Source organism: Lycium ferocissimum, chromosome 6 (assembly GCF_029784015.1).
Source record: "Lycium ferocissimum isolate CSIRO_LF1 chromosome 6, AGI_CSIRO_Lferr_CH_V1, whole genome shotgun sequence".
Taxonomy (NCBI): Eukaryota; Viridiplantae; Streptophyta; class Magnoliopsida; order Solanales; family Solanaceae; genus Lycium; species Lycium ferocissimum.
In genome coordinates, this window is record NC_081347.1 from 67,472,583 (window position 1) to 67,486,262 (window position 13,680).

Sequence of the window (13,680 nt, forward strand, 5' to 3'; positions counted from 1 at the left end):
TACTCGGAGATTCCTTTTACATTCTTTATTTACTGATATATCTAGTTATACAATTCTTCATATATTTTATGTTTGATATACATCTTTATAATTGAAATACATTTTTTATATGTTTAATTTACATACATTTTTTATACATAGACACACAGTCTTTATTATATTTGATATACCTATTTCACATACTCTTATATCTTTTATACATTCTTTATAGAGTTGTATACATTCTTTAAACTGACGGATATATACTCTTTGTACTAACAGATATACTTTTATATTTACAAGGTACATTCTCTTTATACTCTTTTATATATTCTTTTTTCTTTTGTACATTCTTTAGGAATACTTGATACTTGATATAAATATATTTTTTATACACTGTATATACTTAGCATATTATCACTTAGTGTAGCTTTTCATGAAGTCATAACATTTTGAAAACAAGTAATAATAACGATAAACAGATACATAATCCCCCTCTAGTGTTCAGTTAAACTAAGTCTAAGGACTGTCTTCGGGCAGGCTCTGAGGGATGCTTAATACCTTCCCCTCGGGGTAAATAAAACCCTTATCTAGAATCTCATATGTTTCGTGGACTAAAAACGGAGTAGACACACAAATACATATAGGTTTCCTGTTTTTCCTTAAAAATAAGGTGGCGACTCTAACCCTTTTAAACCAGTTAGAAGAACCGGGAAGTTGCAAACTATCTTGGACCCCGTTCAAAATAGGGCGTAACATTTCCAACGGTATCTTATGGAGCTCAAACGGAGCTCTGTGCTAAGAGTTATGCCCGTTTTACTATCCTTTGGTCGGACAGAATTTTGATTTTGGGTTACGTTTTTAGCCTTTTCCTACTTGGGAATCCTTATTTTATTATTGTATGATGTAAAAACGTCCCTAACACTATTCTAAACCCTAAGAGACTATTCTTTTCTCTCTACCTCCATCCCTAAAGAACCTAGACACTTCAATCTTGCAAGAAACTCATTCTTGCAATCAACAAAAATCAAGAAACCTTCAAGAATTTGACTTGGCAATCTAGTTTCCTAAGGTTTCCTCCAAGGTGAATATTTTAATCAAGAACCTTTGTATTCTACAAGATTTATCATTTATAAAGATTAGAATAAATCGATCCATCCTGTTACCCTATAAAAATCAAGAGTTGTAAAAAGTTGGAGAAAACTCTAGTATTTTTCTGTTGAGTTTCATTCCGACCAGCCATATTAATTTGGTGTTTCCTGATAATCTAACCGTTGGATCAAGCCCAAATTGTAACTGAGTGTTCATAACACATAAGACTGAAATATGAACGGTGAAGATTGGATTTGGTGGTCTGGAGCAGTACCCTTTGAGCCACGAACTGTAGCTACGAAAATCAGTGAAAATCCTCTCAAGGTTTCCAAATTCAAAGCTTTTGGAATTCTTTTTCAAAGATTCAGACTTTTCTTCAAGTTTTGGAGCGATTAAGGTATGTAGAGTTACTATCTACGTGTGGGAACATCATTGTTCTTCCCCACGCCTCATAATCCATAAATTATGATTCTCTACGAAAATAGGGTTTCTATACCATGCTCATGATAACCCTAGGTCCATGTCCATGATTATAGTATGTATGAATTGTTATGATTCCATCATTGAGTGCTTAATATTTCTTTATGATTATTAAGAATCTGTCCGTAATCTATGAAAAATCCATATATCTCATTCCATGGGTTCATGCATGCTAGTTTATGATATATTATTCTATTTTCAAGAAAATAATACATGTTTTACAAGTTCATGCAAGCAAGCTATAATTCATGATATCCATGTACAAGCAAGTTATATTCATGAAAACCATGGGCAGCAAGTGCCACTTATTTTACATGTTCATGTTTTTTTTGGGATTTGCTTAGTTAACCGAGAAGGCTCAGATAGCCTGAAACTACGTAGCCACCGTAGGATAAGGGTTGTCAGCAAGGAGGCAACACCTTCATTATGCAGTTTGGATCCTTATATGCTTATTATTACTTAAATCTCATATCCCTGGCAAGGTGTGAGTGTTCTGCTGATAGGACGCAAGTACCAGATCATGTTGTTGGTTATACTATAGCACTCCCCACGTTACAAGCAGTTATATATACATGTATTTTCATTGATTTACTGTTTTCAGACTTTACTTATATGTATTCATGTTCATGTTCATGTCCAGGTTTTCAGTTTCACTTCTTATCATGTTATTCCATGTCCCGTGTTATTTCTTTCAGTTGCTTTACATACCAGTACATTCAATGTGCTGACGTCCCCTTTCTATTGCCCGGGGGCCTGCATTTCACGATGCAGGTATTGATTGACAGGACAACAGATTTGCTCGTTAGGACATTGCTCGTATCAGCTTTTGGTGAGCCCCATCTCATTCGGGGTTGTGTCTTTACTTCTATTTATGTCAGTTATGCATTTAAGGTATGCCGAGGGCCTTGTCCCGGTGAACTTAGCGGAGACGATTCGTGTCGAGGTTTCATAGACTAGTCGGTTGTCATGTTCGGTTGAGTTGGCCTTAATGGCTACATTACCATAATTCTGCATTCATGAAATAATAATAATAATAATATTTTCAGACTTAAGATTATTGAACTCCATGTTTTCACAATTCATGCATGTTTACTTTATATTCCGCATTAATTCATGTCCCATGTAGACTTGGCAAGTCATGTAGTTCGCTCGGTCACATGCAGCAAGGCACTGAGTGCCGTGCTACGCCCAGGCCATGGTTCGGGGCGTGACAAAGCTTGGTATCAGAGCCTAGGTTCAAGTGTCTTAGGGAGTCTATGAAACCGTGTCCAGTGGGGTCACTTTTATATGTGTGTGCGCGCCACACATATAAATAGTTGACCACCAAGACATTTAAGATTGTCTCATTTCTTTCAACTCTAAATCGTGCAATAGAGCTATGTTATCAGAAATCAATTGAGCTCGTGCATTGTTTCCCATTCTACCGAATACGCCTTGTCTCAACGGATGAGGGAGATGTAAATCTAATCATTATCGATATGTTGCTTTCAGATGGAATCATCAGGAATTATTCTAACTCATGCCATGAAGCTTAGAGTAGTAAGTGACATTTTTTTTCTATCGAATTCTGGACGAATCGAATGCGTAAGCGATGAGAAGGAAATTTAAGACCAAGACTCACCAAATGGGCCTGGTGTGTTTAACAGATGGTAATACCATTTTTTTTGACAAGTTTCGGTATGGTAGTACATGTAGGCTATTTACCTTACATAGTAAGTTTATTTGGGTTCTTTGACCATGGAGCTATACTATAAGGATGATAGCTAAGATTTAAGACCCTACAACGTAACATGTTATGAAGTTAACCACGAGCAGATGATATTAAATTTCTAGGGATAGTTTTTAGATTATTTAAGCTTATTCAAATCAGACCTAGAAAGTATGACGTTAGTAAGTTACTACAAGAAAGCAAATATTTCTATGAGATAAAAAGATATGATAGTTCCCTCTTAGGGTTATGTTATTAAGTATTTTATCCACGATGTGTATAGTATGGTATAATTTTGAAAGTGAGGGTTAGTTGTTCCAATTTCTCGTTTGAGACAGATGAAATTTCCCTAAGTGTGATCTATGCCTATAGTTCAGAAAGATAGTATACAATCCAAGAATAGAGTCAGATGAGGAGGAAAAGTTAGAAGTAACCTTATGTTTCACTTTAGTACTCAGAGAAGAATTAGAGAATATGATACTAGCAAGTGGTAACAGAAGCTTAGTAAGTAAGTTTGAGTAGATATAGTGAATTAGAAATTTTCAGCAGAGTTAGTAGAAGTATGATTTGAGTTACTTAGTCAAGTTAATACTAGTGAGTGGGAAAGCGTCTAAATACACCGAAGGCGCGTTAGAACCCAAAGGGTTTAAGTTAAATTCGAGGTATAGACATGGGTGAAAGAAGAAAACCATCTAAGCAGTAAGAGAGCAAGCTATAGAAGAAGAGCCTTTAAGAATTATCAGAAAAGAGTTTTCCCCAAGACTGACAAAGCCAGGTTATGCCAGTTATGTACATTAGAAACCCATTCATTTAAGTAATACAATTTTTCCACTAAGTAAGACTTGCTTGAAGTAAGCTAAATAAATGAGTCGTCAGTATTTTAGAGGAAATTAGCGGAACCACTAGATGACCACTTATCGCTAACTTAAGGGATCCACAGGCTTTAGACGTCTACTTTGAACTAAGGGGGAGATAATATGATAAGGTGTCGATATAGATGTCGTGTTTCGTAAGTTGATAGGCATCAGAGGATAATGTCAGAAGATCACAGTTTCATGTAGCCAAGATAAGGTGCGTAGAAGACGATTTTTGTTATGCCCGTTGAGATCAAGTACTAGGTACTTATGTTATGAGATAAAGTTCTAGATCGAATAGCGGGTTTTAAGGGTGTAACGTTTCCAATTCCAGAATAATTCATGCACTATGTAGTACCAATGCCCAAACGTACTCTACACATGCCTAGCATACCTATCTTATGCCCTTGTTAAAGCTTTACACTCCATGCTTAAGATACAAGAATTAAGACTCCATACGATAGTAAGCTATGCAAGGGAGTGTTATTTCATGTTTCTCACATCAGGTTGTACTCATGTCCAAGGTTAAAGACCGCATTCATGTCTCACGTATCTATCGTGCTTTTATACCCATGACCACGTTCTAGCTTCTAAGTGCTTTCCGAATATGATGTTGATTTTGATAATGATTGAGGAGAAGGTAACACAATAGTTTAAAGACTAAGAATCCTATGGAATGCCCACCGGTCCTTGAACAAGGGAAAAATGCCTTAGGTAAATGATTTATTTCAACTCCAAAGATATGCTACCTACGTTCTCACGTACTCGTGCCCACGACCGACTTCTTTGAGCATCCACATATAGAAATAGCATAATAGTGGGGTTGGTAGGTAATGATAAGAGTAAGTCAAGATGGATGTCCTACCCACGATTCTACGTAACTCATGCTTATGTTCCTCTGGCTACTGTTTTAAAGCAGCTCGTAGCTTGGCACAAAGGATGCCATTTTCTTTTCCGAAGTACCTATGCCCTGTTTAAGTTCAAGGTAACTTTCTACTTATGCCTTAGGTGCTTGACGAACGAAGCATTCATGCCTATGATCCTTTCCTTCATGAGTCTTATTTTATAATGAGGGTGTCGACTTATAGTAATAAGAGTAAACTATGTCTAACCATGTCCCATTATGTAAGTATAGCTGAGTTCTAAAAGTGATATCTTATCCATCCCTATGTCTCTAAGTACTCAAGAGTGAAGCCTACAACTTATACTCCATTTAAGTCACACTTATGTCTTATTCACACTTCAATATTCATGACCTAATGTCCAAATGTCAGGGTATGTAGCTTCAAAGTACTTATGTAAATGTCGTGTCTCTCATGCCCCATGCCATGCTACTCATGTATTCATGTCTTATGCCATATTATTCCCATTTCCATGTATACATGTTCCATGTTATGTTCTTCAGTCTGATGTACCCATGCCACGTCTATCTTCGAAGATGAAATGTCTGATTCATATGAATGATCCCTTTCTCTCACTCCTTAATGATCCGCTTACAATAATAAGCAAGGTAAGCCAAGATATTCATATCTATGTTTCGTAAGCGAACAAGGTAAGGTTCGAAGTAAGATATGTTCCAAGTTCATAGTGAGATCCCTTCGTGTATTCTATGGTACTAATTATCTCAAAAAATATTCTACTCGATTTGATGTATCATGTCATGCCTACGCTAGAGCTTTATGAATACCTATGTTAGAATCATATTCCTAGTAAATGACTCAACTCTATCTCATTCGCACGGAGTTGCACTTACATTCAGAGCCTAAGTCGTACTCTTATCTCGTATGTCTATCGTGGTAACACATGAACATCTATGATCAAGTCTCTAAGTGTTCAGATCCTACCTGCGCTCAGTATTCAACCCTCATGTTGTAACAATTATGTTTTCGACATTCAGATCTCATGTTGATGTCCATGTTTACACGTGTTTGTATCTTATAAAAGTTTAGCACTCATGTTTTCATGCCAGCCAATCTTCATGTATTTATGTCCCACGTCATGCTCCTCACGTCCAGGTAATCATGTCATGTTCGTGCCTATTTTCCAGTACTCATGTCATTCATGCCTACAAATTCTCTTCCAAACCCCATGTATAGTAATCATGTAATCATTCAGCCAATAATCATGTGTTCAGGCCAGCTCAGTATTCATGTTAGCCACATTCAAGATTCAGTAATTAAGATTATGCCACATCATACGTATTAAGATACCCTGTGAGGTTTATGTTGATACTTTAGTTAGCTGACAGGCGTTTGAGAAATGTCATGAGAGTCCGAATTACGAAGGAAGTCCTGCCATAATTTTCGTAAATTCTAGAGTTAGTAGTAACTCTTAATCATTATTTATGAATCGAGGACAATGGTTTCATGATTCTAGTTCATGTAGGTGCTACTCAGTTTCATGTTCCTATGTACATGTTATATGTAATCACGTATTCAGTTCTCATGATCCATGACCATGTTTTCATGTAATCATGTCAAGCTCTTATGTTTCATGTCATTTTCATCACGTTCATGTATTCATGCCATGTCCAGTCCCATACCTAACCAAGACCCATCATTCGAGGACGAATGATCCCAAGGGGAAGATATTGTAACACCTCGTATCTTAGAACTCATGTTAGGCTCGTAACGTTAGAGTTTTAGAGAAAAATTTGAAAGTTTGTACGTATTACGAAAGTGGTTGACCAGCCTACTTCGGGCACCCGTAACTCCTTGATTAGTTGATAATTTGAGAAAACTTAAAACATGAAAGTTGTAGCCCTTTGGAATATCTTTCCAACGGTATCTTATGGAGCTCAAACGGAGCTCTGTGCTAAGAGTTATGCCTGTTTTACTATCCTTTGGTCGGAGCAGAATTTTCAGATTTTGGGTTACGTTTTTAGCCTTTTCCTACTCGAATTGGGAATCCTTATTTTATTATTGTATGAAGTAAAAACGTCCCTAACACTATTCTAAACCCTAAGAGACTATTCTTTTCTCTCTACCTCCATCCCTAAAGAACCTAGACACTTCAATCTTGCAAGAAACTCATTCTTGCAATCAAGAAAATCAAGAAACCTTCAAGAATTTGGTTTGGCAATCTAGTTTCCTAAGGTTTCCTCCAAGGTGAATATTTTAATCAAGAACCTTTGTATTCTATAAGATTTATCATTTATAAAGACTAGAATAAATCGATCCATCCTGTTACCCTATAAAAATCAAGAGTTGTAAAAAGTTGGAGAAAACTCTATTATTTTTCTGTTGAGTTTCATTCCGACTAGCCATATTAATTTGGTGTTTCCCGATAATCTAACCGTTGGATCAAGCCCAAATTTTAACTGAGTGTTCATAACACATAAGACTGAAATATGAAAGGTGGAGATTGGATTTGGAGGTCCGGAGAAGTACCCTTTGAGCCACGAACAGTAGCTACGAAAATCAGTGAAAATCCTCTCAAGGTTTCCAAATTCAAAGCTTTTGGAATTCTTCTTCAAAGATTCAGACTTTTCTTCAAGTTTTGGAGCGATTAAGGTATGTAAAGTTACTATCTACGTGTGGGAACGTCATTGTTCTTCCTCACGCCTCATAATCCATAAATTATGATTCTCTGCGAAAATAAGGTTTCTATACCATGCTCATGATAACCCTAGGTCCATGTCCATGATTATAGTATGTATGAATTGTTATGATTCCATCATTGAGTTCTTAATATTTCTTTATGATTATTAAGAATCTGTCCGTAATCTATGAAAAACCCATATATCTCATTCCATGGGTTCATGCATGCTAGTTTATGATATATTATGCTATTTTCAAGAAAATAATACATGTTTTACAAGTTCATGCAAGCAAGCTATAATTCATGATATCCATGTACAAGCAAGTTATATTCATGAAAACCATGGGCAGCAAGTGCCACTTATTTTACATGTTCATGTTTTTTTGGGATTTGCGTAGTTAACCGAGAAGGCTCAGATAACCTGAAACTACGTAGCCACCGTAGGATAAGGGTTGTGAATCCAGGAGGCAACACCTTCATTATGCGGTTTGGATCCTTATATGCTTATTATTACTTAAATCTCATATCACCGGCAAGGTGTGAGTGTTCGCACGATAGGACGCAAGTACCGGATCATGTTGTTAGTTATACTATAGCACTCCCCACGTTACATATGATTTGTATATACATGTATTTCCATTGATTTCTTGTTTTCGGTTATTTACTTATATGTATTCATGTTCATGTTCATGTCCAGGTTTTCAGTTTCACTTCTTATCATGTTATTCCATGTCCCGTGTTATTTCTTTCAGTTGCTTTACATACCAGTACATTCAATGTGCTGACGTCCCCTTTCTATTCACGGGGCCTGCATTTCACGATGCAGGTATTGATTTACAGGACATCAGATTTGCTCGTTAGGACATTGCTCGTATCAGCTTTTGGTGAGCCCCATCTCATTCGGGGTTGTGTCTTTACTTCTATTTATGTCAGTTATGCATTTAAGGTATGCCGAGGGCCTTGTCCCGGTGAACAGTTTAGCAGACAGATTCGTGTCAGAGGTTTCATAGACTAGTCAGTTGTCATGTTCAGTTGAGTTGGCCTTAATGGCTACATTACCATAATTCTGCATTCATGAAATAATATTAATAATAATATTTTCAGACTTAAGATTATTGAACTCCATGTTTTCACAATTCATGCATGTTTACTTTATATTCCGCATCAATTCATGTCCCATGTAGACTCGACAAGTCATGTAGTTCGCTCGGTCACATGCAGCAAGGCACCGAGTGCCGTGTTACGCCCAGGCCATGGTTCGGGGTGTGACAGAGTTTTGCCTGCGAAACTTTAGCCTTAAAAACTCTGCCTTAAGGTAGAATTTAGCAAGCAAAACTCTGCCTTAAGGCAGAATTTTAAGGTAGAATTCTGCCTGAAGTAGGCAAATTCTGCCTGCAGGCCTAACTTTAGCCCGAATAGGCCTAAGTTTGCTATAAAACTCTGCCTTGCGTTTTTTTTTTTTTACTGAGTCGGATTCGAACCTCCAACCTCATGGTATTAGGGGAAGGGCAAAATTAAAGACCACCAATTTGAGGGACAAAAATTAAAGACCAACCCAAAACAAGGGCATTCCTGCGAATTGCCCAAAAATTTTCATGTATATCTGCACCACAAATACATGTAAAAACACGTTGAAATTTTAGGCATGTGCGTCTGAACAAAATATAATAATTTCTTTAAATTTCAACAATTCAACACACATTTCAACAATTCAACACACTCTAAATAAGTTTAAATTTGAAACATAAGTTCCAATATCATAAAGGACACCCCCAATCATCAATTTATCAAAAACATAACAAATCTAACAAATTCATTTAACACCATTGTTAATTTTTTTGTGCCTGCACTTTAGTCATGCATACGTGCATGAACTACACGAAAAAATGGTCTGAACAAGGAAAACCAAGCAAACACAGTCACTAATATCTGAAAGTTATCTAAAAAGTGGGTATTCGTGAGAAAAAAATTAAGGTGGGTACTACTTAAATGGGGCGACCAAAATAGGGCGCCCCGTTAAAATTTTACCATATATGTAAGAAAAAAATAATATCCAAGAAATAAATGTGTACGTGAAGTGTGAACTTATTGGTAAATGCAAGAGTAATTTATTTCCTTTGCAAGGGAAAAAAAAATGGAAGACGACGAATAAATTTTGCAAGAAAAAAAAAAAACAAAGAAATAGCTCGGAATCTTTAAAGTGTACCTCAAGTTGACTTGCTTATAATTGAAGCATAGATGTAGTTGCAGAAGAGAGCAAAACAATTGTTCTTGCAGATTAAAAAAAAGGGCAGAAAATATTAGCTATATATGAGGAATAAAAGGATAAGAAAATAAATTTCTTTCTTGGAAGAAATCAACGTACCTGTGAAAGTGTTTCGTTAAATGCAAGAATATGTAAGCGTCTGGCAGTTATCTGCGAAGGAAAAAATAAATAAGAAGATGACTAATGAAAAAATCTCTAGTGTAAATTTTCACGACCTTTTCCCCTTTTGCACTACCATGCATCATAAATTAAAAAGAAAGTTTATGTCATTGACTGAACACATAATTGCGAATGTAGGTTATACAATGAAATGACAACAAGAGCATACCTAGTGTAATCCCACAAGTAGGGTATGGGGAGAGGCAGTCCGGTGCACAATGTATGAAAAATAGGTTTTAGAAGTAATCTGATTTTGATAGAGTAATCTCTGTCCTTAAAATTTAAGCCTCCCACTTCACTGCTGCAGGGATGGTGGCAGAATTCCTCCAGGATTTTACAAAGCCTCCGAAATTCGCATACCAGCAATTAATTCGAATTTCCCACAAGAACAGAATGTTGTAATTTGTAGTGAAAGCAAAAGAGAGAAGAATAGAAAGTCTGTAATTGTTCATCAGTTTTGAAACAGTACTAGGTATTTATAATATCTTAGGAATCTGTTCGCAACAGACACATCCATTCAAAGAGACTTTTCGTAACAAACACATCTTTTAGAGTGACTTTTCTTTTCTGAAAAGAGTGACTTTTTTACTTTGAAAAAAGTGATTTTCTTCTATGTGAAAAGAGTGACTTTATTTTTAAAAAAAAGTAACTTTCTTCCCTCTGAGCTAATCCATCAACACTAACTAATATAACAATCCCCCACTTAGTTAGTGATTAATGTTGTTATTGAGATTTATGCATATAGTTGGTCTCTTTCGAGTTGAACCTTCTACTTGTAGAAACGATTCAAATCCTTGTCGAAATTGATAGTTAGATTAATTTCTATTGAACTACAATTCCTTAATGACAAAGTCGGAAAAGCTTTATACACATGAATTGTAACAACTTCACAACTTGTTTACCTAGAGTTTTAGCACCCGATTATGGCCTTGTGCTACCTCCTGAATTCACAAACACTTTACCAAATTTGTCCCCCCAACTTTGGCCGAAGCGGCACCACTTCAAGTGTTTATATAGGTGAAGTTTTAAACCAAATCCTTACCTTGGACTTTACTTAATTCTCAAACCGAACTCTGTTTCTTCATTAAGAGTACTTTTGTACTCACCCTCCTTTTTCTAAGTACTAAATTTTTGTACTTGTTAACAGTCCTGTGAGAATAACTTCTTGTTACCTTTTGAACCTTTAGTACTACTGTAGAGCAATAGTAGAGGTAAGGTTCCCATTACCCGTGACAATATAATTTGCTTTAGACCCAAGCGCTCATAGTGCTATAATCATTCCTCTCGAGAGGTCCTTTAGACATGACATAAACAGCTGGTGATAATTCCACCAACATTCAGTTATCTTCTACATGATTCAAGCAATATGTCTAGCTTTTTATTTTTGCTAAATGCCTTAGACACAGTTGCTTCATTATAACAGTGCAAAGAGAACAATTGATTTCCATTGTGGCCACAACTTTATAATAACTTTTCCATCCACTTTGTATCTCTTTCTTCATCTATAAATTCAAATTTCATAAAGAAATGAGTAACCCACTTCTGTTTCTTAGAAGCTCATGAAACTGCTTCTCCATCCAAAATAGGATCCAGTTAGACGCTAACCTATTATCATTTACACTAGTTATCCAGCTAGCATCATAATATCCTTCAATATTAAAAAGATATGTTTTAAAATAAGGCAAAGGTTTTGTCCTTTTAAGATAAGCAAGTATCCTTACGATACTTCTCCAATGTTCACTTCTACGATTATGAGTATATTTCGATATTCACAAATATCAAAGGCAAAACCTAGTGCAATTAAACTCAGAAACCATTAAATTACCACTGCACTAGCATAGTCTTATTGACTATTCTCAATCAATTTATAAAACCTTCAAATTGAGTATAAATTTCCTAATACCCAAATAATTAAACACCCTGGAAAGAACCTTTTCAATGTAGTAATATTCACATAAAATGAAACCCCCACTACATTTTTAATTTTGATACCTAAGAGATAGTATCAACTTCTCTCAAATCTTTCATCTAGATTTGAGCGTTCAAAACTTCTGAGTTTCATTCATGCCTTGTATATTAGTTCTTATAGCACGTCACCAACTTAAAAATATATTATCACTCTGTAATCCTTTATAGCACGTCACCAACATAAAAATATATTATCACTCTGTAATCCTTTGTGAACTTGAAATCCATTTATCCGCTCCGTTATGTATAAAAATCATTTGATAATATTACCTTATCAAATTTTCATCCTTTTTGGAGCTTGCTTAATCCATACAACAACCTTATAACTGTCTTCTCATTGCCAAGAAGCATAACCTGAAACCATTGCGTCACGTCTTTTGATCCTCATCCAGATTCAAGACAATAGTATTTTATTTAATACTTTATTTGTACTTCCATCAACTAAAACAGAATTTAAATTTTTATTCTCAGTAAGTCCTCCACTCCTCCTAGGTTCAATAGGATATTCAATCTCTTTTCTTTATCCAAAGAAGAAACAAGTTTCATACTACATATTTTCCAGAGTTAACATACTCTTATTCACAATTACCGTAATATCATTCTGACTTACTACATTATGAATGATCGTTGTAGTATTATCTTGGGTTAATTTCCGATTAAAAATTTATATATTTATAAATAAATTATTATGCTTCATTGGAAAGTACTTCACATCCTCGATCACTTCGTAGGACACCTTTTTTTTTCTTTTTTTTTTTTTTTTTTTTTCTAGTGGCTTTTCCACTAGTCCTTAGTAACCCTTGAACATTAACCATGACCTTTTGTTCAAACGAACAAATGTATATCTTCACTCATCCAAACTAATATAAAAAATATTTCATGATCTCAAGAATAAATATTTCAAGTATCATTGTAAGCTTAATTCATGCCTTACTATCTTGAAAATAATCATTCACATATTTCATGCATTCAACCAAGTTATATAACCAACTAATTAGTTTCATGGTATGCAATTAAAATATATCTTGAGATCATCACATAATAAACACCTACCCTAACATTCATAAAAACTGAATTTCATAAATCATAAAAGGTAGAAAATTAAAAGACGAGCATAGTAAGAAAATAGAACCCTTATTTTACTTTCATCGAACCACCAATTTTCGAACAGCGCAACGATGCAAGACAGTTTCCTTAGATCTGCACCTCTTCGTGATTTGGGTTCTCTTTAGACACACGTTCAATATTCTTCTAAAATCCACAAAGACGTCTTGTCATCATTTGTGCTTTCTGTATTATATTTATCCATTTCTCTCATCTGGCATCCAAACTGAACATTCTTCCCATTTAGAAGGCGTTTGGCCATGAAAATCAAATATTTTTCACTTTATTTGGAATTTTGGAGTTGGATTTAAAGATGAAGTTGTGTTTGGTTATAGTTTTTGCAAATAATATTTGGTTGTTTAATGTATTGAAAGTGAAAAAAGTGAAGAAAAAAAAAGTGAAAACAAGGTTTTGGTTGTTTTTCAAATTCCTAATACAACTTCAAGTTGTATTTGAGATGTTCATGGCCAAACACTGATTTCCAAATAAAGTGAAATAATTTTGCGGAAAAAAGTAAAAAACTTTCATGG